The following is a 25,510-nucleotide window of genomic DNA, read 5'->3' as shown; positions in this document are numbered from 1 at the left end:
TCATTTTCTTGAAGCACAAAAGAGGGGATGCCAATCCCCTGCTGAGGGCTCTTCAGTGGCTGCCTATTGTTTCTAAGTTTCCTTGATTTGGCATTTAAATAATTTCACAATATGGCTTCTCTCTACCTTTGGGGAATTATTTTTCATCATTCCCCCTTTCTTTCTCTCCATTATAGGCAATCTGGCATAATTGCTGTTCCCTGATCTTAGCATGTTATCTCCTCCTCTGTGTTTTTGTAGAAGGCTGACATCCCGGAATTATATTCTTCTCTTTATATCCACCTTTTAGTATCCCTAGCTTCCTTCAAGGTTCAGTTCAGCTCAGCTAGCTCCTAATAGGAAGCTATTAATAGGAAGCTATGTATTGATTAATAGATATCTATATATTTTTCCTTCTAAATATGATCCATCTTACTACATGTATCTATTTCTATTCATCTATATACATCCATCTAACTCTCTATATCTAGCTATGTTTCTATATTGATTCATCTATCTATCTATCCATCCATCCATCTATCCATCCATCTATCTATCTATCTATCTATCTATCTATCTATCTATCTATCTATCTATCACATAGCCAAAACACATATAATGATCTAATTACATACATATATTTAAATACACAATATGCCACGAGGTCCAGGGACTGTGTTTTATTTTGTCTTTTAATCTCTAGTGCCTACCATATAGATTTTTACATAATAGGCATTAAATGAATGGTAATTGGGAAGACATGTACAAATATAAGTGTACAAAAAAAATACAAGCAAATGGAGAAGGCTAGGTAGAACTCACACCTAGAGTTATAAGAAATGTCCTACTGTAGAAGGTGGCATTTTAGTGGCATATTAGAAGAAGCTAGGCGTTTCTAGAGGGAAAGTGAGAAGGAAAGCATGTAGGGCAAAGGGGATAGTCTATTTAAAGGCTTGGTGGTAGGAGATGAGGTGCTATGTGAATAGGCTAGTAAGGTTTTATGTTGTTTTTTGGCTTGAACCAAAGCTTATGTGAAATTCAATTCTGTCAAAATAAGGAGAACAGTGCTGGTTGGAGCAAGTTTGTGAAGAGTTTTCAGTACTGAGTGTTTGGGTTGTTTTACTAGAGATAATAGGAGACTACTGAAGTTATTGGATTGATTTGGTCAGAGTTCTCCTCTAGGACATACACGTTAGTAGATTGGTAGAGAATGGATTAGAAAGGAAAAGGATAAGACAAGGAGATCAATTAGGAGAATATTTTAGCAGTTAGCAAACATTTATTTATTACTTGCTATGTGCCAGCCCTTGTGCTAAATTCTGGGGACAGATGGTCCCTGCCTGAAAGGATCTTACATTCTAAAAGGAGACATAATAAAGAAATATGTACAAATTAGTTAAATGCATCTAGGTGGCACAGTAGATAGGGCACTGGCCTTGGAATCAGGAATATTCATCTTCCTGAGTTCAAATCTGGCCTAAGATACTTCTAGTTGGGTGACACTGAGAAGTCACTTAATACTGCCTCAGTCTCACATATGTCAAATGAATTGGAGAAGGAAATAGCAAACCATTCCAGTATCTGTCAAGAAAACTTCAATCATGGACCAGAAAGAGGCGGACACATTTGAAATGACGACTCAACAATAAAAAAGCTATATTCAGGTTAGATAAGAAATAATTAGGAAAGGGAAGGGACCAGAATTAGCAGGGAGTAGCAAAAGGTCCCTCTAGAAGATGACATTTTAGTTATACCTTAAAGGAAACCAGGGAGCTCAACAGTCAGCTTGGAAGAGGGAGATAATTCCAATCATGGAGAATAGGAAGAAATAATTCTTAGTCAAGAGATGGAGTGTCTTATTAGTAGAACAAGCATGAGGCCAGTGCCCCCTTGATTGAAGAATATGTTTTGGAGAATAAGGTATGAGAATAAAGGAAAAAGTAAGAGAGAACTAGATTTTGATATTCAAACAGAGGATTTTATATTTAATACTGGAGGCAAGAAGCCAATGAACTTTATTGAGTAGGGCAGAGGGGTGACATACTCAGGTCTGAACTTTAGAAAAGTCATGTTAGTGGTTGGATAGATAATATTTTGGAATGGGAGATAGTTGAACAGACCTACTAGTAGGTTATTACAATAATCTAGGTGTGAGGTGAAGAGGGACTACACTAGGGAGATGGAAATAACAGAGGAGAGAGTTCTGAAGTAAAATTGACAGGTCTTAACCAAAAATTGGATATGAGGGCAGGTGAGAGATAGTGAGGAATCCAAGTCTTGAGAGGACAATTCAGATCAGAGCCGATGAGAGGGGTGGTGGTTTTTTTTTTTTTTCAATAGAAGAAGGATAAATGTGAGATGATCACAAGGATGATCTCCTCTTCCAGGTCCCCATATTTCATGTCAGTGCCTCCAGGCCTCTGTCCCACTTCTGACCTCAGAGTTACTTTTTTTCCTGGTTCCAAGTGCAAAAGAAGTCCCATTTATAGTTCTCTTAATAGCCCTCTCAACTTTGAAATTCCATTGGTCTCAGTATAGGATTCATGAAGGATGTAGTAACATCTGAGCTGGAAATTAAAGGATGATGAGTCTAAATTTCCATCAATAAAGATACATGACATAGATAAATACATTATACTTGACTCTTTGGACATAAGTACTTTGACCACCTATTCAAACAGTCCAATGCTGAATTTTATTCATCATACATTATTGTGAAAATAGAAAGATCCCAAGATGGGGACTTTAGTTCTGAATTTAACATTTACCAGCACACTTAACCTCTCCCACCTCCCACTTGACTCTGTCCAGGAAAACTGGGTATAACAATGCTTGAAGTACCCACTTAGCTTGATTATTTGTGCTAAATAAGACAATATAGTAAATTATTTTGTGCCCATAAATGCCAAATAAATGCAAGGCACTATAAAACTACTACTGCTGCAAACTGTAGATGCTTCTGCAATTGCTGCTGTGGTTCTTACTGAAACATCCTATGATGAAGATTAATATGACTGTTAATATTGTTGCTACCATTGTTATAGCTATTACCATTGCCACCACTATTAATATTATTATTTCTAACAATACTATGCCACTACAGCTGCAATTGCTATTATTACTATTTTTACTATAAGAATTACACCATTGCTAGTAGGGTTACTGATAATTCTACTATAACTGCTAATATTATTATGATTGGCATTACTATTATTACTACTAACACTACTCCCATTGTTACTACTTCTGCTACTGCTACTGTTAGAACTCTTACCATTATCATTTCTACTAATTGTTATTATTATTATTTCTATTGAATATTATTATTTCTACTAATACTTCTAGCTTTGATGTGACTATTACTATTACTATTATCATCATAGCTGCTATTAATACTACCATTATACTATGACTATGGTTACTGTAATTACTGATTGGTACCATTACTACTACAGTTATTTCTAAAATCACTTATACTACTACTGTTACTATTACTATTACCATTATTATTGATATGGATACAACTGCCATTATATAATGACTATAATTACTTTTATTACTATGAATGCTATGATTACTATTACAATTACTACTAATTACTATTACTAATGTTTTTATTTTTACTACTAATTATTACTACTATATTACTTTACTACTTCTATTGTTTTTTTCTGCTATTCTTACTACTACTTCTAAAAACTTTACCACTTTACTGCTGATACTACTATTACTACTATTAATATTACAATGACTACTATTTTTGCTATTGTAAGCATTTCTATTATCATCATTACTCATATTACTTCCATTGCTACTGTAATTACCCAATTCAAACCAATATAATCCAATCAACATTTGTAAAGTGCCTACTACATGCTAAGTGCCAGAAAAGAAAGTTCCTGCCCTCAACAAGCTTATATCTAATGGTCTGAAGTAACACAAAAGGAGGCAAGAAAGCAGTAGAGAGAGAGGGGTGCCCTATAGCCTCTTGTTCTATGTATTTGAAATCAGTTAGGATAACATGTGCAAAGGAAAGTGGGAAAAATGTGGCACTATTATTATCTCTTATTGCTACTATTACTACTTTATTACCAGTAGTATTCCATTATGATGATTACTAAATTACTATTATTACCATTGTTCCTACTACTTTGGCTATTGCTACTAACATTCCTGTATTACTACAGTTAAAACTACAATTACTGATCACTACTACCAATATTACTACCACTGCTATTACTACTATAATTATTTATTACTAACACCATACTACTTTGTATTTTAAAGTACGATACTACTTTAATTACTCTATTTCTATTACTATTACTATTACTATTACCAATAACATTACCTGTACTACTACTCCTACTATACTTTTATATATGTATATAATATATGCTTATATATACCTCTACAATTAGTAACATTACTACTACTGTTACTGCTACCACTCTACCACTATTATCACTGTTACTATTATTACTATCATCACTACTGCTACTATTACTATTAGTGTGATTACTACAATTATCACTACCATCTATATACACTACAAACTCTATTACTACTGCTACTATTACTACCACCACTACCACAATCGCTACCACTGCTACCTCCACTCTGGTACAAATGCTATTAGTGCACCCACTGCTATTGCTATTGTTCTTGCTATTTTGATTGATTTAACTATTCATCAGTTTCTGGTCTGCCTTTTGCTCTCTTATTATTACTGATAATATTCCCATTACTCAGACACTATTGCTACTACCAGCTCCCTTGCTGCAAGTCTACTAGTATACCTCTTTGACTACTGCTAGAATTACTCTTCATTTTTGCTACTATTGTTTCTCCATTCTCCCTACCTCTACTTGTATCTCTCCACTGCTACTTTGCTGCTGCTCTCTCTTTCCTCCTGGCTGCTGCTCACTTTTACCATCCTATGCTACTATCACCATTTAAGTGACTGTTCCTGCTCTTTCATTGATCTTCCCTTTTCTCTTTCATTTTCTTCTTCCTCCATTGCTGGTGCCATGACAACTTTGCCTATATCCTTCCAACTAGACTCTACCTATTTTCCTCAGAGCCTCAGGATTGGATCAGGTCACCCTCTATTAGGGGTGGTCTTGTGCTATTTTTCTGTAGACTCTCTACTCCCAATCTAAATCTGACATCCATCTGAGGAGCTGCTTATTGAAAAATCACAGTTAGATAGACATGAACCTTGAGTATATCTTCATACCCTGAATTCTGAGCAATACTCTGGAGTCTGAGGGTGGGAAATAAAAAGCAAAAGGAAAAGCAAAAACAAAACAAAACAAAAACTTTAGCATGCTGCACTCTGGAATACCCCACATTAGAAAGAGGGCTTTCAAATCTTACCAAGTTTAGTTTGTTCATTTCTTTTGAAAGGGGAGAGGGGACCAAGATCATTATTAAGCAGTTTGTGATGTATCTTAATTCTGAAAAGTACTAGAAAGAAACTTTATTGGATCACAAAGTCCACTGTTGAACTTGAGTGTTACACATAGAAGGTGTTAATTGTAATGATCTGTTTATCTTTAGATTTAACCCATGTAGAGTTTTGTTTAAACAATGATATTTATCAGGGTTCAACTAGGCATAACATTTCCATCTGCTCTCTGGAATACCATGGTTAGGTGGTCCTTTGGAAGAACACAGAGGTGTGTGTGTGTGTGTGTGTGTGTGTGTGTGTGTGTGTGTGTGTGTGTGTGTGTGTTTATCTCTTGTTTTTAAAACAAAACCAAGGGTTGAGTGAAAAAAACACCTTTTCAAACTATAATAGCTGGCCCCCAAGCTAGACACTTCTTCTCTTAGTCTTGTCACTGCTTAATGGAAGGCAGGGCAATCTGAACTATGTGGAGGCAGAAAATAGCCACAGGCCCTTTGTCTGAGTAGGATAGAAGCAAAACCAAAACTAAGAACTCTAGCACGCTAACTTTATTCACTTTAGATGGCTAGCAGGGGACAGAGATGCTGAGAAATCCTGATGCTGTTGCTATGGAAGTCAGACTCCACCACCATTGACATGTGTCATAGGGAAAATGAGGCATTTTCCCTAACTCTGGAACCACAAAATTCCAGTGAAATTATCCTGATGGGCAGGAGGGCAGTCTCCAGAGAGGGGCCTACTAGTGACAAGATCCATGAAGAAAAGGTAGCCCAAAGCTAAGTTGTCATAGAATTAGAGATAGAGGAAAGCATTTATAGAATATCACTACAAGGAGGAAGTATGCTCCCTGTCCCTTTGATGTTGATGCCCTGGGACAAAGCTCTACCTTTCCTGTACTAGTTATATCTTTGCCACCAGACTTACTCTCAAACTGAGAAAGATTCAGATTGAATCTTGGTCCATCCTTATCTGTCTCTTACAGAATATGCCTGAGCATACTCAAGCCAAGTTCTTTTTATTGACAAAATCCTATAAATGAGAAAGATGACATGAAGCTCTATGCAAATTCAATTCACCAATCATGTGTTAAGCACCTATCATGTGTAGAGTGCTAATGCTAAACACTGGGGATATGACAAGAAAAAAAAAACAGAGCATTTTCCCTTCCCTAGAGAGATACTAGATACTAGATAAGTTGTGATAAGAGCTGAGGATGGAAGAATGGGAAAAGTACTATGTTTAGAATCAAACTGAAACCTTGGTTCTGATATTTTTAGATCAATGGATAGGTAATTTCCATTTTCTGGGTCTCAGTTTCTGTATCTGTAAAATGGGACAGAATGAGGAATAGATACTCTCTAAGGTACCTTCCAGCCATAGAAACTTCTCTGGGTCTCAGTTTTCTACAGCTCCAAAGTTAGGAAACAATTGGATTACATGAGCTCTACGGTCCATTCCAGATATAAAGTCTTTTCCTCCTTAGAATGGAATGGTGGGGAATGGAGTAGATTATCTTAAAGACACACTATTTCTATGGATCTTTCTCTGGGTTCCAGTTTTCCCCACCTCTAAAATGGTGCAGAAGACAGAACAAATGATCTCCAAGGAGCCTTCCAGCTAGAGATGCTGTGATACATTGAGAGGCTCAGACTGTTTCAGGACATCAGAAGCAAAGACAATCAGCTCAGCATGACAGAGAAACACATCCAAGAGAAAGACCCCAAAGTTCCATACTGATTGAAGTGATCTACTTGAGAAGCAAATGTCCCACTAAACTTTATTTTACAGCTTATCTGGGAAGCAGCAGGCTGCTCAACTCACAACACACCAGGATCAAATCTCTTCTTGCCGGGGAACTCCTTCCATCATTTCCCCTCCTGTGTCTTTTTCCTATTCACACTTCATGACAACTTTTCACTTCTCTTCTATCTCCATTGCATTTCTTTCTTCCCTCTCCTGTCTTTTTTTTAAGTTGATAACCAGCCTTGGGAGCTGACACCATCAGGCAGCAGCAAATCATCCTATAAAATCGCGTCAGGTGGCCACGAAGCAGACAAGGGAAATTCTAACTGGAGTTGCGGAGTGAAAGGCTGTCTGGGCGGCTGAGCATCGGCAATTAACCTAATTGAAATTACACATGTTGATAATGAGACAAAAATAGACCTGCAAATAAAATAGTTCCATTAGACGTCATTTGGAAATAATTAGCAAAATAAAAACCAGCTTAATGATTAGGCTCAGCATCTGGGGCATAATGGCTTTGAATCTGCCTGGCATCTGGGAGCTCATGAGAGGCTGGTGAAAGAGTGAATCCACCTTGGATGGCAGTATGACCTGAGGAGGCAAGGCAAAGGGTTTCCAGGAGACTTGAGTTCTTTGGTGACATTAATGTATGTTATTTTGGGCAAATCACTTTCCCTGTCTGAGCAAAGTTTCCCTACATGTAAAATGGTGGCAGAGGACTTGACTAGGTAATTTTAAGGTCTATTCCTGCTCTAATGATGGATGATTCCATATGTTGACATTCTATTCTAAGGTTCCTTCCAGCTCTGTTTTGTGTTCTCGAGTTCTTTCTTTTCTTTTTTTTTTTAAGTACTCACCTTCTTTTTTAGAACTGACACTGAGTATTGGTTCCAAGGCAGAAGAGCAGTAAGAGCTAGCAACCAGATTAAAGTGACTCAGTTATAGAGCTAGGAAGAGTCTGAGGTCAAATTTGAACCTAGAACCTCCCATATCTAGGCCTGGCTCTCTGTCCATTGAGCTACTTAGCTGTCCCTAGGTTCTTATGATGTGTTCAAAAATCACATTGTATGTTCAAAATTCCTTCAGTCTCTAAAATCCCATGTTCTGCCCTATGCTATACAAAGTTCCTTTTTAATTCTACCATGTGAGGAGTCCATAGGATTTTATGATTAGTAGAGGGAGTTAGGACTGAAAGAGACTTTAAGGACCATTTCATTCAAACCCCCATTCCCCCTAGATACTTGCTCTCATTTTACAGAAGAAAAAGCAGCCTTTTTATGTCCCTAGAGGGAGGAGCAGTTAGGGATGCTCATTTGTTTCATCAGAGTCTCTTAGTTTCATCAGAGTTTCATCATAAGTCCCTTAGTTAACTCTTCTCCTTTACTATTTTGTGTGAATTTCTCCTCTCCTGGATACTTAACTGACCTTGATCCATTGCCTCTAACAGATCCATACATTTTATGTTTTCTCTGGTGACTGGATCCAGGCCTCCTACCCTGCCAGGGTCTCTGGCTTCCATATACTCTCAGTGCCTATACTAGTCTCTTTACCAGTTCGTTTCTTTATGACAGTGCAGTGCCATAACCTTGATCTTCTCTAATCTATTTACTCCATTCCTGCTGCCTCTGATCCAAGGCAAGACATTTCACACACATATAGACCCTGCAATTCCAGTGACATTACCCAGGTTTGAGTTTTCTGTTCTTTTTTTAGTATTTTTTAAGCCTTTCCAATTGATCTGCCTACTTTCTTTCATTCTGAGGGTTGAATGCAATAAAGAGTTTCTGGTAATTAAGTGAGAAGAGATTAGGACTTTGGATCACAGAACTTATAGAATATTAGGGGAAGGTAGATGACACAGTGGATAAAGTATCGAACTCAGAGTCAGGAAGACAACTATTTGTGTGAGAAAAAAAACCAGCAGTCATCCTTAGTTCTCTCATCTGAAAAATGGGGATTAAAGCACCTATCTCAGGTTGTTGTGAGGATCAAATGAAAGAACATCTACAAAGTTCTTTGAAAGCCTTAAACTACCATATGAATGTTAGCTATTAGGAGAAAGGGCAACTATTTGTTTCCTAAGGTGATCAAGGAAAAAGTAAAAGAATTTCTATGTTCTAAAATATTTATACCAACTTTCTTTGTGGTGGCAAAGAACTGGAAACTGAAGGGATGCCCATCAGTTGGGGAATGGCTAAATAAAGTTTTATATTCTGCTTGGTGCATAATGAGGAAAGTGAATATGTAATTGTATGAATGGATGCAATGTAAGAGATGGAGTAAAAGGGATAAAGAGGGACATTTGGAAAAGGAGAGGGAGCATAATTAGCTCCTGAGATCAGTAAAGGCCTCAAGGCAGAAATCACAAATCACATCCAAATAAGGAATTTGAAAGGGAAAAATGAGGATGGGTTAAGCCAAAAGAAGTAGGAGTCAAGGAGAACAATTAGAAGCCTTAAAATAGTCCAATGGTGGAGGCTTGGATTAGAATTTCATCAATAAGGGCAAATAAGGAGGAAGTGGTGGAGGGGGTCATTAAAAGAAATGGAGGACTGTAAGGATAATTTTAGGGTTGTGACTTAAATCTAAATTAATTTTGGTCGTCAGAGGAAATCCCAAATAAATTACCCAAGTCAGCTAGAAATTTATGGTAATTTTAATTAATATAGAGGAAAGGGATTAAGGAGAAGAGAGAGAAGGAGGGTATAGGATTTGTCCCGCTTGGCCTGTGCCAGGGGAAATTCAAAGGCTTCTGCCACAAGGTCTCTGAATAAGATTAGAGGCTTTCTAAGAGGATAATGTTTGGAAGGTAAAGGAGAAAAGAATCAGCCTAAACACCAAGAAAGCTCAGTTAAGATGTCTCACATGAACCAGGCTACTCAGCTTCTCCTAGTATAGTATCAAGGAAAATTCACTGCCAAACTGGACAATAGCTGCCACCACACCAAAATTCCTGAATGCTTAGCACACTGCCAGCCAGAGCCAGCTCTCAGCAGAAAGAACCGGAGACAAAAAGCAACACGAAATAGATAGTTTTTAGATCTCTTTCCTGCATCTCACATGTACCAATGGTAGCTTAAGCTTGACTTAGGACAGCCCAGGGGTGTGTCAGTTGTTTCTGATTTGTCAATTGCTAGTACATGTCTGTCATAGGCCATCCTCCTAAATACTTAGTCCTCAAGGATGGGTGTAGACACTCCTGTTTTTGTTAGTCTAAGTAGGGTGGACTAATCTAAAGTTCACAGAAGCTAGGGGGGGAAAGAATTTAATTACTCTTCATGTACTTCTGAAGTTTTGAACCTGATTAGGATGGGGTTAGGAAAGGTTTAAATAGGATGTTTTGCCATACACAGAAATTAGGAATTTGGGGAAAGGTTTTGATGAGATGATGGGTTTATCTCTAGATATGGTAATTTGAAATGCAGATGCTAGCCAAATATCATTCTGTAGGAAGTAGCTAGAGATCCAGAATTGGTCCTCAGGAGTGAAATTAGGGTTAGGTATGGGAGTGATCACATAGGGATTATAATTGAATAGAGAGGTTTATAGGATTATAGATTTAAAACAGGAAGAGACTTTATAGATGACCTAACTAATCCCCTAATTTTATAGATGAAGAACCTGAGGACCAAAGTGATAGTGTTAAAAATGAGTATGTGTCAGAGGGGGAATTTGAACCCAGTTTCTGCTAATTTCAAGCTCCATTACAATAAGCTGATTTTTCAAAATGGCAGTAGAGTAGACAATGATGAATATATATGTGGGATATTTGAATGCTGGGAGATAAGGTGGCAGCATAAGGGATTACTTGTCTAAACTCTACACACACACACACACATACACACACATGAAAATAAATAACCTTAAAACAAAGGAAAGCAGTACAGATATTTGCCACCGGGGTGAGAAGGGAAAGTAGCCCAGGGAACAAGGCACCTTGGGAGACCAGAAAAAAATCAAAAGGCCAGAACACTGCTACTTGGTTAGAGGCAAAGAACTGGCAGAGCAGGGGCCAACACAATGCAAGCCAGGCTGCCTAATGCTACAATCTGGTAGCCCAGCCTATGGGTAAGGGGAACAGCTACAAACTACCCTGTAGGAAGTCAGCCAGGCCACCTTGTCAAAAGTCAAAGTGCAGACTGTGGGGCCCAAAGACAGCTGGTCCTACCCCAAGCACCAGAGAACAATACACTGCAAGCTTGAAATAGTGCTTCCTCTATCCCAAGAACAGAACAGAACCTAAAAAGAGAGAGAAGGTAACAAAGTATAATACTAATTACTAGAAAAATCAGCAAAAGACAAAGAAAAATTCTAACCTTATAAAATTACTTTAGTGACAGGAATATCAAAAGATAAGCTCAGAAGAGGAAAACTGGCAAAAAAAAAAAGAAATATTTGAAGCCTCAAAGGAAAATAAGAAAGGGTGTCAAGTCCAAAATGAAGTTCATGGAAGAACTTTAAAAGATGTTTTAAAAAATCATATGCTAAGCAAATTGAAAGAGTTAATAGCTTGGAAAAAATTCACTGAAGAAAACAACTCTCTAAAAACTAGAATTGGCTTAATGTAAATGGAGTATAGGCAAGCAAGGCAGAAATGAAGTAATGAGAAAGTAAGGAGGAAAACCAGGAGTGAATGGTGTCATAGAAACCAAAGAGGCAGAAAATATCCAGCAGGACTAGGGTGGGGTAAGGAATGTTAATAGCTGAAGAAAGGTCAAGAAGGATGAGAATTGGGAAAAGGCTAACTCTTGAGAGACCAATTTCAGTAGAAATTAGGAGATCAGAAACCAGATAAAAAATAATGAATAAGCTGGGAGAAAGTAGTGGAGAAGTTGAAGCACTGAATGTAGACTTCTTTTTCTGGAGGTCAGAGGTGAAACCAGGAATATTTTCACCTGGGGCAAAAATAGTTGAGCAGAACATTGGCTATTTGGACTGGGTTGCCTAAGGTCACATAGCTTATAATTACCACAGTTGGGATTTCAAACCAAGTCCTCAGAGCTCAAATTCAATACTTATTACATTTTTCTTCATTATCGTATTTTATAGATTTTTTTTTTAAAGGCTCAAAGACAAGTAATTCACCGGGGATCCAACAGCAATGAAATGTCAGAACCAGAACAGTAGCTGTCTTCAGGAATTTGAAGGGCTCTCATCAGGAAAAAGAATTAGATTTTCATTCTATTCCATTCCATTCTACTCAATTGTCATTTAAGAAGTATGTACTATAGGTGGGTCACAATATAAGGTGTTAAAGATACAGAGGTAAATATTAAACAGCCCTTTCCAAAAAATGAGTCAGCATTCTTTGAGAGAAAATGTATTTAGAGAGAAATACATAGAAAATATACAAAGGAGGTATAAAATATTAGGAAAGAGCACTCTTAGTTGGGAATATAAAAGAAATGTGTAGGTGGTGACCTCAGAGAAAAATCTTGAAGAAGGTTTGGGATTTAAAGAAGGGTAGATGAAGACAAAGAGCATTCTACACCTGGGTGTTAGTTCCTGCCAAGACACAGAGGTGGGAAAAAGGCAAGCTATGTATAGGAAAAAAAAAACAAGTAGGAAAGTTGGAATCCAAGGTTTCATATTCACGAGAGATGGAGTAGGTAGTTTTGGTTAGGGTTGTCAGAGATGAGATGTCTTTAGAAGACAGCCATGTTTCTATGAGTAGTATATTGTGGAAATATTAGGAGAAGAAAAATGATTGGATGGAGGAGAGTTTATTAACAATAGGATGAGTTCCAAAAGGCACAGTGATAAAAATTGGTACTTAGGCATTAGAAAAGAAATGAACTCTTTAGTACAGTAACACCAGCTATTTCATGAACAATTCACTCCATTTCTTGACCCTGAGCACTCTCTCTGTCAGATCCACATGAGTGAAATGCTCTCTCTCTTCTCCTCCAACTGCTGATTTCCTGGATTCCTTTAGGTCCCAACTAAAAGTACATCTTCTATAGGAAGTATCAGAATTGACTGAAATGATTGAATCATGACAAATGGTTTTTGCCTGAATGGATTATTGATAAAGATAATACTATAGAAAGGCAACTATCGTAGGTAAAGAATCTCAAAATTAGAATGGAACCCAGAGATCTAGTATGAAGAGTATCTCAGGCATAATTCCATATAATCTCTAGAGAGGTAGTATGCTATATACCATGACACCTTTTCTGGTCTTAGAGTCAAAGAGTGACTGGATTCAAATCCAATCTCAGACTCTTAGTGGCTGTAAAACCCTTGGACAAGTCATTTAATTTCTTTGGGACTTTTTCTTCTTTAAGAAGAAATTTAAATTTAAAAATTTAAATAATTTTTTTAATTTTTAAATTTTAATTAAATTTTTATTAATTTAATTTAATTAGATTTAAAAAATAAAAAAAAAATAAATTAAATAAATAAATAAATAAATAAATTTAAAATGAGAGGGTTAGAACTAGTTACCTCTCTGGTATCCTCTAACTCTAAAACTTTCTATGATCACCAAACAAGTGGTTAGTTAGCCTTTGATTAAAGACTTCTAATATCTGGGATATCATCCCAATGCAAGGTATATATCTTCAGGAGTTCAATAATAAAAAGAAAGGCTCCATAGACTCAACTTTTTTTTTTTTTGCAGGGAGTTTTGTAGGAGCAAAAAACTGTAAACAACACGTATGTCCATAGATTAGGAAGTAGCTACCCAGAGAGTTTACAGGAACATAACAGATATATTATGTAAGAATGGATAAAAATGTGAAAGTACAGGAAGGTTTCTATACCTAAAACAATGAAACAATCAAAACTGAATGCTGAGAAATTGCAAATGACTGAGCCTAACCATGAAGAGGAGATAAGAAAAGGTACCTTTCTTGCTTCTTTGGAGAGGGATTCATGGATATGCAACATTGCATATAGTGTTAGAGGTGTTTTTTTTTTTTTTGACACATTTCTTAGTTGTGCTGAATGATTATTTTCTTTCTTTTTTATTCTTTGTAATAATATGGCTCTCTGGGAAAGGGTTTGGAATAAAAATTCTAAATTCTAAAATTTCTAAATTCTAAAAATTCTAAAAAGTTAATAATTAAAGAACAAAAAAAGAACAAAAAATCTATTTTTTTTTAAAAATACGCTTAATCTGTCCTCTTCATTTTAATTTTTTGGAAATAATTATCCTGTTTCCTTCTAAATTGTCTCTTTCTTAGGTTAAATGTCTCCATGTCTTCAGTTAATAATCATGCTCCTTGGTTTCTAGTCTTTTCACCATCCTCATTTGCCTCATCTGGGCAGACTAAAATGATTTCTGTCCTATCACAGATGGTAGCTCCATTTTCATAGCTTTAGGCAGTTCTCATGCCAACAAGTAGTACTATAACCAGGGCCACCTGCCTCTGACTCCATGACAAGCCAGGGACCTTCAATTGCTATCCCTAGTCAACCAATTGGATAGCTGGAAGACATACTGGTACCACCTGTTGTCACTTAGAGGAATCATCGACTTTCTCTTCCAAAATTACCCTCATTACAAAATTGTCCAGCTTCCATTGAACACAGGATATTGAATACTGATTCTTAGATCCTTACCTCTGACAGAGGTACACGAGCCCTACTCTATTCTTACCCTCCAATCTATTATCTTCTTGGTAGGAAATCATTTGTGTTATTGTTTTCTCCAAGATCTTGGGGCCTTAGTATACACTCTGCTACTTTCCCTTCCTAAATATTTCCTCATCTTTCCATTTTCTAATAACAGAAGAGTCACCTTCCTTCATGTATTATCTCTGCCAATTAGAGTGTGAGGTCTTTGTGAGCTTAGCATATCGTGGTTTTCTATTTGTTTTCCAGGACTTATTCCAATTCTTAACACACCTTAAGTGCATAGTAATTATATGCATTTCCATTCTATCTCATTCTTGAGCCTGTACTTCTGTTAGGCCTCCTCATCTATGACAACAGTGGTAGCCACACAGAAGAAATCTTTGAAAGGTAACATTCTGAGGGAAAGGTAGAGTTCCCCATGTGTAAGGTAGGCAGTTTCTCATGGCCCACTTTCAGGACTCAGATACTACCTTGCAAAGAAATCCTGAAGTATCTGGTTATTCCTTTGACATACATTTATTAGTCTAGCAAATGAAAAGTTCACACTATTTTTAAAGCAAATATCTTCTCCCAAAATGACAAGCACCTGGCTAATCAGTAAGGATATATAAGGAGTCTTCCAGCCATGAACAGTTCCAATTTCACATGTCAGTTCACAGAACAGAATTAAGTGGACATAATTTAGGTGAGATCAATTGGCCTTTGTTTCCTGCAACAAATAGGAGGGCAAGGGCCAATTCAATGGTCAGTCTTCCCATTTCCCAGAGTCACCTATTTAGAGATATTGCCTTCTATCTATATTACGATGACCATCTATGACAGAGATTCCTAATTTTGATAGTCAACTTTATACCTAGCTTTTAATAGCATTCTATAGTCAGGGTTTGATTTGATCCTTAGTAAAATTGTGTGAGGTAATACAGATATGGCTTGTTCCTATTATATCAATGAGGGAAATGAGAACTAGAGAAATAAAGTGATTTATATGACATTGCATGGATAATTAGGGGCAGAATCAGGATTTGAACTCAAGGCTTCTGGCTCCAAATATCTTACTTATCAAAATACAAGTGAAAGAGGCTGAATGTAATTACTTAGTAAGCCAAATTGAGAACATTGTATAAGGGGGAAAATCTTCGACTTAGTAACTAGAGATGGCAATGAGTGGCATTTTCTTGACTCTGTTCCTTAACATTTCTGCAGGGAAAACGGGCATATGAATTCCCATTTAAGGAGATTTCCCTTACTAGAAGAAACTATTGTTTTAAGGATTGTATGTTGGAATCACTTCTACCCATCCACTTAGTTAACATTTTTCTTTTGAGTAGATCATAACTATTTCCAATAGCTAATATTTATATAGTGCTTCAAGGCTTATACAGTACTTTATAATGTTATCTCTTTTCATCCTCAGAATCCTGTTATTAAGATCTACATTTGATATTTGAGAAAATTGAGGCAATGAGAGATTAAGCAATTTACCAAATGTTACATAATTTGTAAGTGGCTGAGGCCAAATTTGAACTCAGATCTTCCTTATTCTGGGTGAGGTCCACATCTCCATCTACTCTACCGCATAGATACCTTTTAATTTGTTCATTAAAAGTTCAACTGTTCCCCTTCCCCACACACATACACAATTTGAAACTTTCTGTGAGAGGTCTACTCCTCTAAAATAATCAGTTTCTTCTAGGTCATCCCCATGTCTACAGTGGGAATGACACCTACCCTGAGATTTCAAACTAACCCCTCTCAAGTTAGCTAAATGGGTACCCATGCTGGTCCAAAGGTCAGTCACAAGTTTCAAATTCACAAGCTTAGCATCCTATGCCCCAGTCTCCAAACTTGCAAGGTAAGATCAAAATTAAAACTTTATTAATAAACATATGTTAGAAAATTCTTTTTCTTTTTTTCTCTTTGAACAACAATGATGTATCCGTAAGTAACATTTCTGTTAAAGATTCCCATCCTATGCTTGTAATCCTCAGATTTATCAAAGTGGAGAGATGAAGATTCATCAGCAACACGTCAAAGGCACTCTTCTCCATCATCATGAAACTCTATCAGCTGTGCAATATCTTTCAAAAAATCCTACTTATATATGCCTATTATGGCCTGAGTTCTATTTGCTCTTTTAGTGGCATGATGGTAATCCTTTTGTTGTTTTGTTGTTCATTTGTTGTCTGACTCTGTAACCCTGTTGACCCTATCATTTGTAGGGTTTTCTCTCTCTCTCTCTCTCTCTCTCTCTCTCTCTCTCTCTCTCTCTCTCTCTCTCTCTCTCTCTCTCTCTCTCTCTCTCTCTCTCTCTCTCTCTCTCTCTCTCTTCCTCTCTCTCTCTCTCTCTCTCTCTCTCTCTCTCTCTCTCTCTCTCTCTCTCTCACACACACACACACACACACACACACACCTTACCTCATCATGATTTTAAAAGATAAGAGTGTTAGATTAAAAAAAAAATCCACACATGCTGATTAGATCAACTTGATTCACTCAAGGGATAATGTAAGAAGTAAGGACCTAGAGCTACTGATTAACAACTGAGAGTCCAGCACCTAATTTCCAGTTTTATACTTTGATGATTCTAAGTAAGGGAAGCTAGGTGGCACAGTGGGTACAGTGTCAGGGCTGAAGTTAGGAAGATTCCTCTTCTTGAGTTCCAATCTGGGCTCAGACACTTACTTGCTAAGTGGTCCTGGGTAAATCACTTAACCTTATTTTGTCTCAGTTTGCTCACCTGTAAAATGAGCCAGAGAAGGAAGTGGCAAACTACTATAGTATCTTGCCAAGAAAACTCCACTGGAGAGAGGTGCTTACAAAGAGTCAGACACAACTTAAAGATGAGTAAACAATGTGATTTTATGTATGAATAAAGGTGCTTAAGGGGCTATAATTATACATAAAATGTTAGCACATTGATCTGTGGCAGTACCCCCTAGTTCTTCTGTATCCCATAAAAGAAATGTTTTGGTGCAGGTTATGCCTTAATACTGAAATAAGACTTTTAAAAAGATGTTTTGACAACTTTGCTTCTTAGCCATGTAATTTCTGAATATATCTTTCCCTCATTCTCAAAAATTGAATTCTCTTATAACAAAGAATAACCATGAAGTCAAATATTAAATACAATGAATATATCTGGCAATGTATGGAGTATTCTGTTCTTGTGGTCCCCTCTCTTTTGAGAGGACAATGCTATCATTACCTGTTCATCAGGACTCCTATTATTTTCCCTTGATTAAGCAAAATACTTTGTAGTGATATTTTCACTTAGATTATATATATATATGCATATATATATATATGAACTTTAAATGTTTTAAAATTATTTCTCCCTAATCTTGTAAGGAAGAGTGAGAAGAGAGAATCACTGTTAATTGAATATCCCTCATCAAAAAAAAATCATTTAGAGGGTCAGAGAGAGAGAAAGACAGAAAGGGAGGGGGAGAAGGAACTAGGTGGCAGAGTAGTACTTTGGCCACTGGAATCAGAAGAACTGAGTTCAAATCCAACCTCTAATACTTTCTAGTTGTGTGACATTGGACAATGGAGTCAATTTCCTCAACTGTAAAATAGGAATTATAAAAGCATCTAACTAAATGTTGTGAGAACCAAATGAGATAATATTTGTAAAGAGCTTAGAATAGTGCCTAGAACAAATTGATTAATAACTTACTTTATTTCTTTCCTTCCTATATGTAGAGATATGCCTCTGTCAAATTAATGTTTGATTTTGAAACCAAAGTTTAAGACTGCATAGGTTCATTAAATTCCTTTTCATTAGATATAGCCCAATGACCTTAACTGTTAAAATGACTTTAGATCCTTACTCTACACTGACAACACCTCTTATGTTTTGTGTGATTTGAAGATATCAAAAGCATCTCTTTATGTCTAAGGGATTGATAATTTTAAAAGACAAAGGATCAAAGATAGATCACTGAGTAACTTTAAGTGTATTCATATAACCCATGTATCTCCATCTTGTTCGTGGAAATAACTTGAGATATTTTATCAAATATTTGCTAAAATTAAGGCAACACATGTCTAAGGCTTCCCTATGACCTACCAATTTTGTAAATCTATCAGAAAAGGAATTGAGACAAGTCTATCATGACCCTTTCTTGATGAAACACAGCTGGTTCTTTGTGATAACTGCTTTGCTTTCTCAATGCTCACTATGCATCTCTATAATTATATATTCTAATTTTTAATGGACATTAAAATGAAGATCATTGACTTATGGTTTAAAAACTCAACTTTTTTTTCTTTAGAAATGGAGATATTTGGCTTTTTCTCATCTTATAGCACCTCTTCATTTTCTAAAGATCTTTCAGTCATCACACATAGCAAACAACAGTAATTATAGTCTTCATTTTTCTGGTAAACTGGAATGTAAGTCATCTTAGCCTGGTTAATTGAATACATCACAGACAGCTTGATAATTTTTTTTCCTATCCCATTACTTATTTTGATATTCACCAGCCATTCATTTTAGTCTATTCTTTCTAGTCCAAAGTTAATTTTCCCTGGAAGTCAGAAACAAAGTAAGAGTTGAATAGCTTTCTTTCCTTGCCATTATTTGTTATCAGCATCTTATGTTCTCCAAATAGTGATACTATACCTTCTTTGATGCTCCTAGTTTACTGAATATAACTAACACAAAACAAAGCAAAAGAACCAAACCAACAAAAACTGAGCCTTTTTGTTGGACCTATTATGCCTTATCAGCCTTAGCTTATACTGTCCTTAAGACACCCTGAGACAATTCTTAAGCTATTTCAAGTGTGTTATGCTTTTATTTTTCATTCTTTTATATATCTTTTGTTCCTTTTTATGAACATATTGTTAGAAAACTAGTTTGGTCAGTGAGTTCCTTCTGTAACCACATTGAAATCCTTAGACAAATCTCTCTTGTAAACAAATCTTTCTGCTTTATTATTTTTCTTTCATAATAATATCATTTTTGAGAGCTGGCCATCCCTCTTGCTTACACTATACAATTTTATATTATGGATTCCTACCTATTCCATCTCTGAATCTTTTCAGAGATGATTTATCAAAAACTCGGATGAATTTTAGTATCCTAAAAAGGGTTTGTGCCCTACTTTCTTTTCCATCATTATCACAAACTGGTCACTTTTCCACAGGTTTCCATTAGTTTTAAAAAGTAAAACTTGACTTTTTAATTTATAAAAAAATCTGCCTCCATTCAATTCCAATCATATCCATTAGAAAAGAAAAAGAATAAAAAAAACCACTTCATGAATATATATAGTCATCAATAATTATAATAATGCTCAAAGGTAGTATTTATATAGCCCTTTAAGGTTTGTAAAATGCCTTACACATATCAACTTATTTAATTTTCAGAAAAATTGTGGGAGATAGGTTCTATCATTGTCCTCATTTTACAATGACAAATTGTAGACAAAAAGAAGACAAAATTAAGGCAGTTAGATGTTAAGTGACTTACTTAGGGTCATACAGCTAGGAAGTATCTCAGGGTATATTTAGAATCAGGTCTTTCTGACTTGAGTTCTAGCATTCAATCCACCATACTACCTAAAAACAAAACAAAACAAAACAAAAACCAAAACCCAACATTAATCACATAAAATAAATCTCAATCTTCATTCTGAGTTTATCAAACTTCTATGAGGAAAGTGGTAATATTTTTCAACATTGGTCCTTTCAAATAGTGATGGTCATCTCATTAACTCAGATTGGTTGGGTTAATAAGTAGTCTTTCAAAGAATTTGTTTTAAAATATTATTGTCATGATATAAACCATTCTGGGTCACCTTACCTTACTCTGAATTGGATCATACCAGTGTTTCTAGGTGTCTCTGAAGCCATTCCCATTATCATTTCTTACAACAAAATATTATTTAATGGAATTTACATCCCATAAGTTCTTCATCCATTCCTTAATTAATGGACACCCCCTCAATTTCAAATTAAAAAAAAAAAGAAATGCTATGAATATGTTTGGATAAATTCTTTTTTTTTTTTTGGTATTTTTATATCCTGTTTGGTTTGGTAATCCTCACCCAGATATTCTAACATAAGCTTTAGAATGAAGTGGAGATTGGAACTGATACCTTTTTCTCTTCTGTGATCAGAACCCAGACCTGCTTTTTTTTTTCTGAGTGAATTCCTTGCTGGTTGCACAATCTAGATCTTTAACTGTTCTTTACCTTGGACACCAGCCTCCTCAGTAAATCCTTGAACTGGGTAATGGACAATGGTACCACCAGTTCCTGTACCCTTCACAATGTTGAAAGTCTTCTGGATTTAGATCTCATCCTTGTTGCACAGCCCCTACTTAAGCTAGAATCCTCTGTATCATACAGCCACTGTTGGGTAGAATACCATCCCTAGTATCCACAAACCTCTCTGTCAATCAATATGTTGAACTTAATGGGCAAAAATGACTCACTGACTGCAATTTTTTTTCCTTTAATTTACTGATCAGGTCTTCTACTAGGATATTTTCCAAATATGTTTGTAGATTTTGTAGGTCAGGTAAGGTCATCTATACAAGTTCCTGCTTCTCCACCATCTTATTTCTGCTTTGATTTTTATCATTTTTACCTCAATAAAGAGTCCTTTCTTTCTGATGAGAATAGAAATTCAGTAATAGCAATTCTATTCATTACTTTTCTCAAATTTGAAAAGAAGAAATTACTTTGAAGATAATTGAAAACATTATTAATTGCTCTTCTTTTAGTAGAAGGACTTCAACAGATAAAGAATATTCTCATTCCAGGTTTATGACCTGTTACCCAAAATTGTCTATTTCTTTCTGTTCAGGAGTTCTATGTTATATTCCAATCAGATTTCCACTACATTAAAAAAAAAAACATTTGTATAAGAGTTTCTTTACCCTTTACAACTTGATTGACCATTATTAAAAAATGTTCTCATTCTTCTCTCCTATTTCTTGTTTTACTCTTATATGTGCATGTAATGTATATATACACATATATCTTAATATATACTAAGAGCTAGCTAGAACTGGTAATTGGGTGGCATAGGGGATAGGGTGCTGGATCTGGGGTCAAGAAGACTCTAATTCAAATCCTGTCACTTTATAGTTATACAACCTCATTTTCCTCATCTGCAGGTGAGAATAATGATAGAGCCTACCTCCCCAGATTGTTGTGAGGATCAACTCAGACAACATGTATAAAATGTTTGGTAAACCTTAAAGCATGATATAAATTCCAGCTAATATTATTCTTATTAATATATATCACTGCACTCCTCTCCCCCTTCCCCTTTTAATGGGTCCTGTTTCTTTGGGTTAGAGTTTATCTTTCAAGAACCCAATCCCTTTCACGGATCTTATTCCATTGGGTCTTAGTGATGCTTATGAAGTCAAATTTGCTTCCTTTTTTTTAAAGGATTTCCAGGTTGCTATACAAATTTTGTGCATCTAAGGACAAGTAGTCTATTGCTAGTTTCTTTCTCCAATTGTTTTCATTTGTTCAAGAAGTTGAAGGAAGCAGGACGTTTCTAGCACACCTTTGAGGAGAAAATGAGGAAAGAGATATGAAAAAAGGGAGATATTGAATCTGCATTCAGGAATATAGGACCTGGACTGAGGGAAATCTATATTAAAAAGGGAAATTCATCCCTAATTTCCCCTTTGAATACTTGTTTGTGTACACGCACTATAATGTAATCTGTTCTTTCTAACAAACTAAGAATAACTAAGATCTAACAAATTAAGATTTGTCTCAATAACAGAGGCCTGGGGAAAAATGAAAAGGTGATATACATTTTGCAATCGGCAGAGATCCCATTCTCTGCCTAAGTCTGAGGAATTTTCCTAACTAAGTGCTTGGACCAATTGGGACCAAACTCAACTTTTTGACTAATTGTTGTTGACTGCTTTCAGTTGTATCTGATGTTTCATAATCCCTTTTATGGTTTTCTTGGCAAATATATTGAAATGGTTTGCCAATTTCTTCTCAAGTTCATTTTACAGATGAAGAAACTGAGGCAAACAAAGTTAAGTGACTTGCTCAGGATCACAGATAGTAAATGTCTGAGGCCAGATTTCAACAGAAAGACTCTAATTCAAATCCTGACACTTTCTAGTTGTACAACCTAATTTTCCTCATCTATAAACTCTAGTCACAGCATTCTATTCATTATGCTACCTAGATGTACTTTTGCTTAGTATCAATTCCTTAAATTGAAGTTAAGAGAACCAAGTAGAATATAGGGGCCATTAGATTGACACTGCCCAAACTCAAATATTTACGAGTAGTTTGACCTTGTACAAGTCACTTTACATTTTTGTCTCAATTTCTTCATCTATAAATTGGAGAAATTAATAGCACCTACCCCTCCCCCCTCAGTGTAGCTGTGGGGATCAAATAAGATATGAATTATAAAGGACTTAGTCCAGGGCCTAGTACATAAGTGCTATATAAATCTTAGTTGCTTATTATCTATTTATTCACCATTTTAATAATAAAATTCATCATTTTATCACTAATCCCTATAGATTACTAATTTTACTATTATTATTTACTAATTACTATAAAAAGGTATTTATTTTTCTGAGTCACTTTCTTCCATTCTCCTGCCCTGGAACAATATTGCATCAGTTTCTAAAGAAGCTTTCTTTAACTTTGTTTCCTTTTCACATTGAAATGCATCTTCATTTTTATTAATGACACATTTCATTCTCCCTTAAAAACTTGATAATGGAATAAGTTTTGAGCCTTAATGACTTTTTTTCAAGAAAGAGATCAGCTTTCCTTTTAATAATTGAGTACAGAGTTAGCATTGCTTCTCTGAGACTAAATTTCCTCATCTATCAAAAGAGGAAAATCAAGAACAGCTAGATGAGGCAGTGGAGTAAGGAAGTCTGGGCTTGGAATAAGTTTGACACATCTTCATGAGTTCAAGTCCAGCCTCAGACATTTATAAGCTGTGTGAGCCTGGGAAAGTCACTTAACCATTTTTGCTTCAGTTTCTTCATCTGCAAAAGGAGCTGGAGAAGGAGATGGCTAACCACTCTAATATCTTGAACAAGAAAATCCTAGATGTATTCATGAAGAGTCAGACAGGACTGAAACAATGGAACTACTAAATGTAGACACTTCCCTATAGTACTATTGTGAAAACTATATAGGAAAATGAATTTAAAAGTCCTCTGTAACTGTAAATTAATAAACTGGTGTGATTATTATCATTAATGTCTCTCGTGAAAAGTTAATTAGTGAATCTTCTTAGTTTCCTTTTTAAGCTTACAGCAAGACCTAAACTCCTCAGGGTATATAAAGTACCAGGTGAAAGTGTCCTGTGCTAAGCAAAGACTTTTAATAACATTATTAATCTTTGGTCTAATAGATATTTATTAGATATTTAAGATTTTCCTTTCTTAAGTATTCAAAATTCCCCTCGGGTAATGCATTAGACATAGTCCTCACTACTGACCTAATGACGATGGAATAGCTAATGGGTCATCAATGCTTCTGGTGCTTAAAACTCACTTGAAATGTCACTTCCACTAGGACACTTTCTCCTTGTCTCCCTAATTAACTATGACTTTCCTCCCCAACATTCACAAAAGTTTGCCTTTATTTAATGCGATTTCTATATCTACCCATTTTTGCCTCTCAACCCTCTTGAAGACTTGGGTTCCTTGAGCCTTGTCTCATCTCAGCCTTGTTTCTCTTTCCTGAATAAACCAGGGTTTTAGTTGAATATATGGTTGGCACCATCATTCTGAAAAACTAAGCAATCTTGAGGTAACAATGTGTAAGGCATTAATGTGATGGGTTTTGTGATTCTGGGAACACAGGCAACCTTTTAAGGAACTCAAATGCTGACTTCAAGTTCATCAATGTTCTTTCCATCCTACTAGTACTCCAAAGTGAGCTTAGGGGAAAAAAATGAAAAAGGCAAGATTAAGAGGTAGCAGCCAGGAAGGACTTATAAGTCAACTGCAAAAGCTCATTTGTTACAGGACCCCTAGGTACTATTTCTTATATGTATTTGTGCATTGTAACAAAGAGATCAATAACTCTTTTTTCTTTACCTCCCTCCCTCCCTCCTTCTCTCTCTCTCTCTCTTCCTTCCTCTCTCTCTCTCCCTCCCTCCCCCCCTCTCTCTTTCTCTGTCTCTCTTTCTCTCTCTCTCTTTGTCTTTTCATCTGTAATTTGTGTTTATGTGTCTGCTTCTCCCCCCTCTCATTGCTTGTTCATCTATGTCCCTGTCTCTCTATCCATCTATCTGTCTATCTACTCCTGTCTGTCTGTTTCTCCCTACTACTGCTTCTCCATCTATGTCTCTGCTTCTCTGTCCATTTGTCTGTTTCTCTCTCTTTCTTCACCACTGCTTGTTCATCTATGTCCGTCTTTCTGTGACTGTTTCTCTCTTCCAGCACAGCTTCTCCATCTCTGTCTCTATCTTTCTAGCCGTCTGTCTGTCCTTCTATCTGCATGTCTCTGTCTCTATCTCTCCCTTTTCCCTCCCATCAATTATCTATCTATGTCTCTTTCTGTCCATCTCTCCATCATCTTGGTTTACCTGTATCTATATCTGTATGTCTCTTTCTCTCCTCTCCACTACTTGTCTGTGTATATTTCTGTCTCTCTGTCCATCTTTCTGAATGTTTTCTGTCTTTCCATCTGTGTCTATTTCTGTCTTTCTCTCTGCGTGTCTCTCTCCTGCCACTACTTATCCATCTGTCTCTGTGGCCCTAAGATCTGTGTCTGTCTGTCTCTTCTCTTTTCCTCCACAGCTTGTTCATCTATATCTTTGTTTCTTTGT

Source organism: Monodelphis domestica, chromosome 1, assembly GCF_027887165.1.
Source record: "Monodelphis domestica isolate mMonDom1 chromosome 1, mMonDom1.pri, whole genome shotgun sequence".
Lineage (NCBI taxonomy): Eukaryota > Metazoa > Chordata > Mammalia > Didelphimorphia > Didelphidae > Monodelphis > Monodelphis domestica.
The sequence above is the reverse complement of the archived record's forward strand: the minus strand, read 5'-3'. Positions refer to the sequence as shown.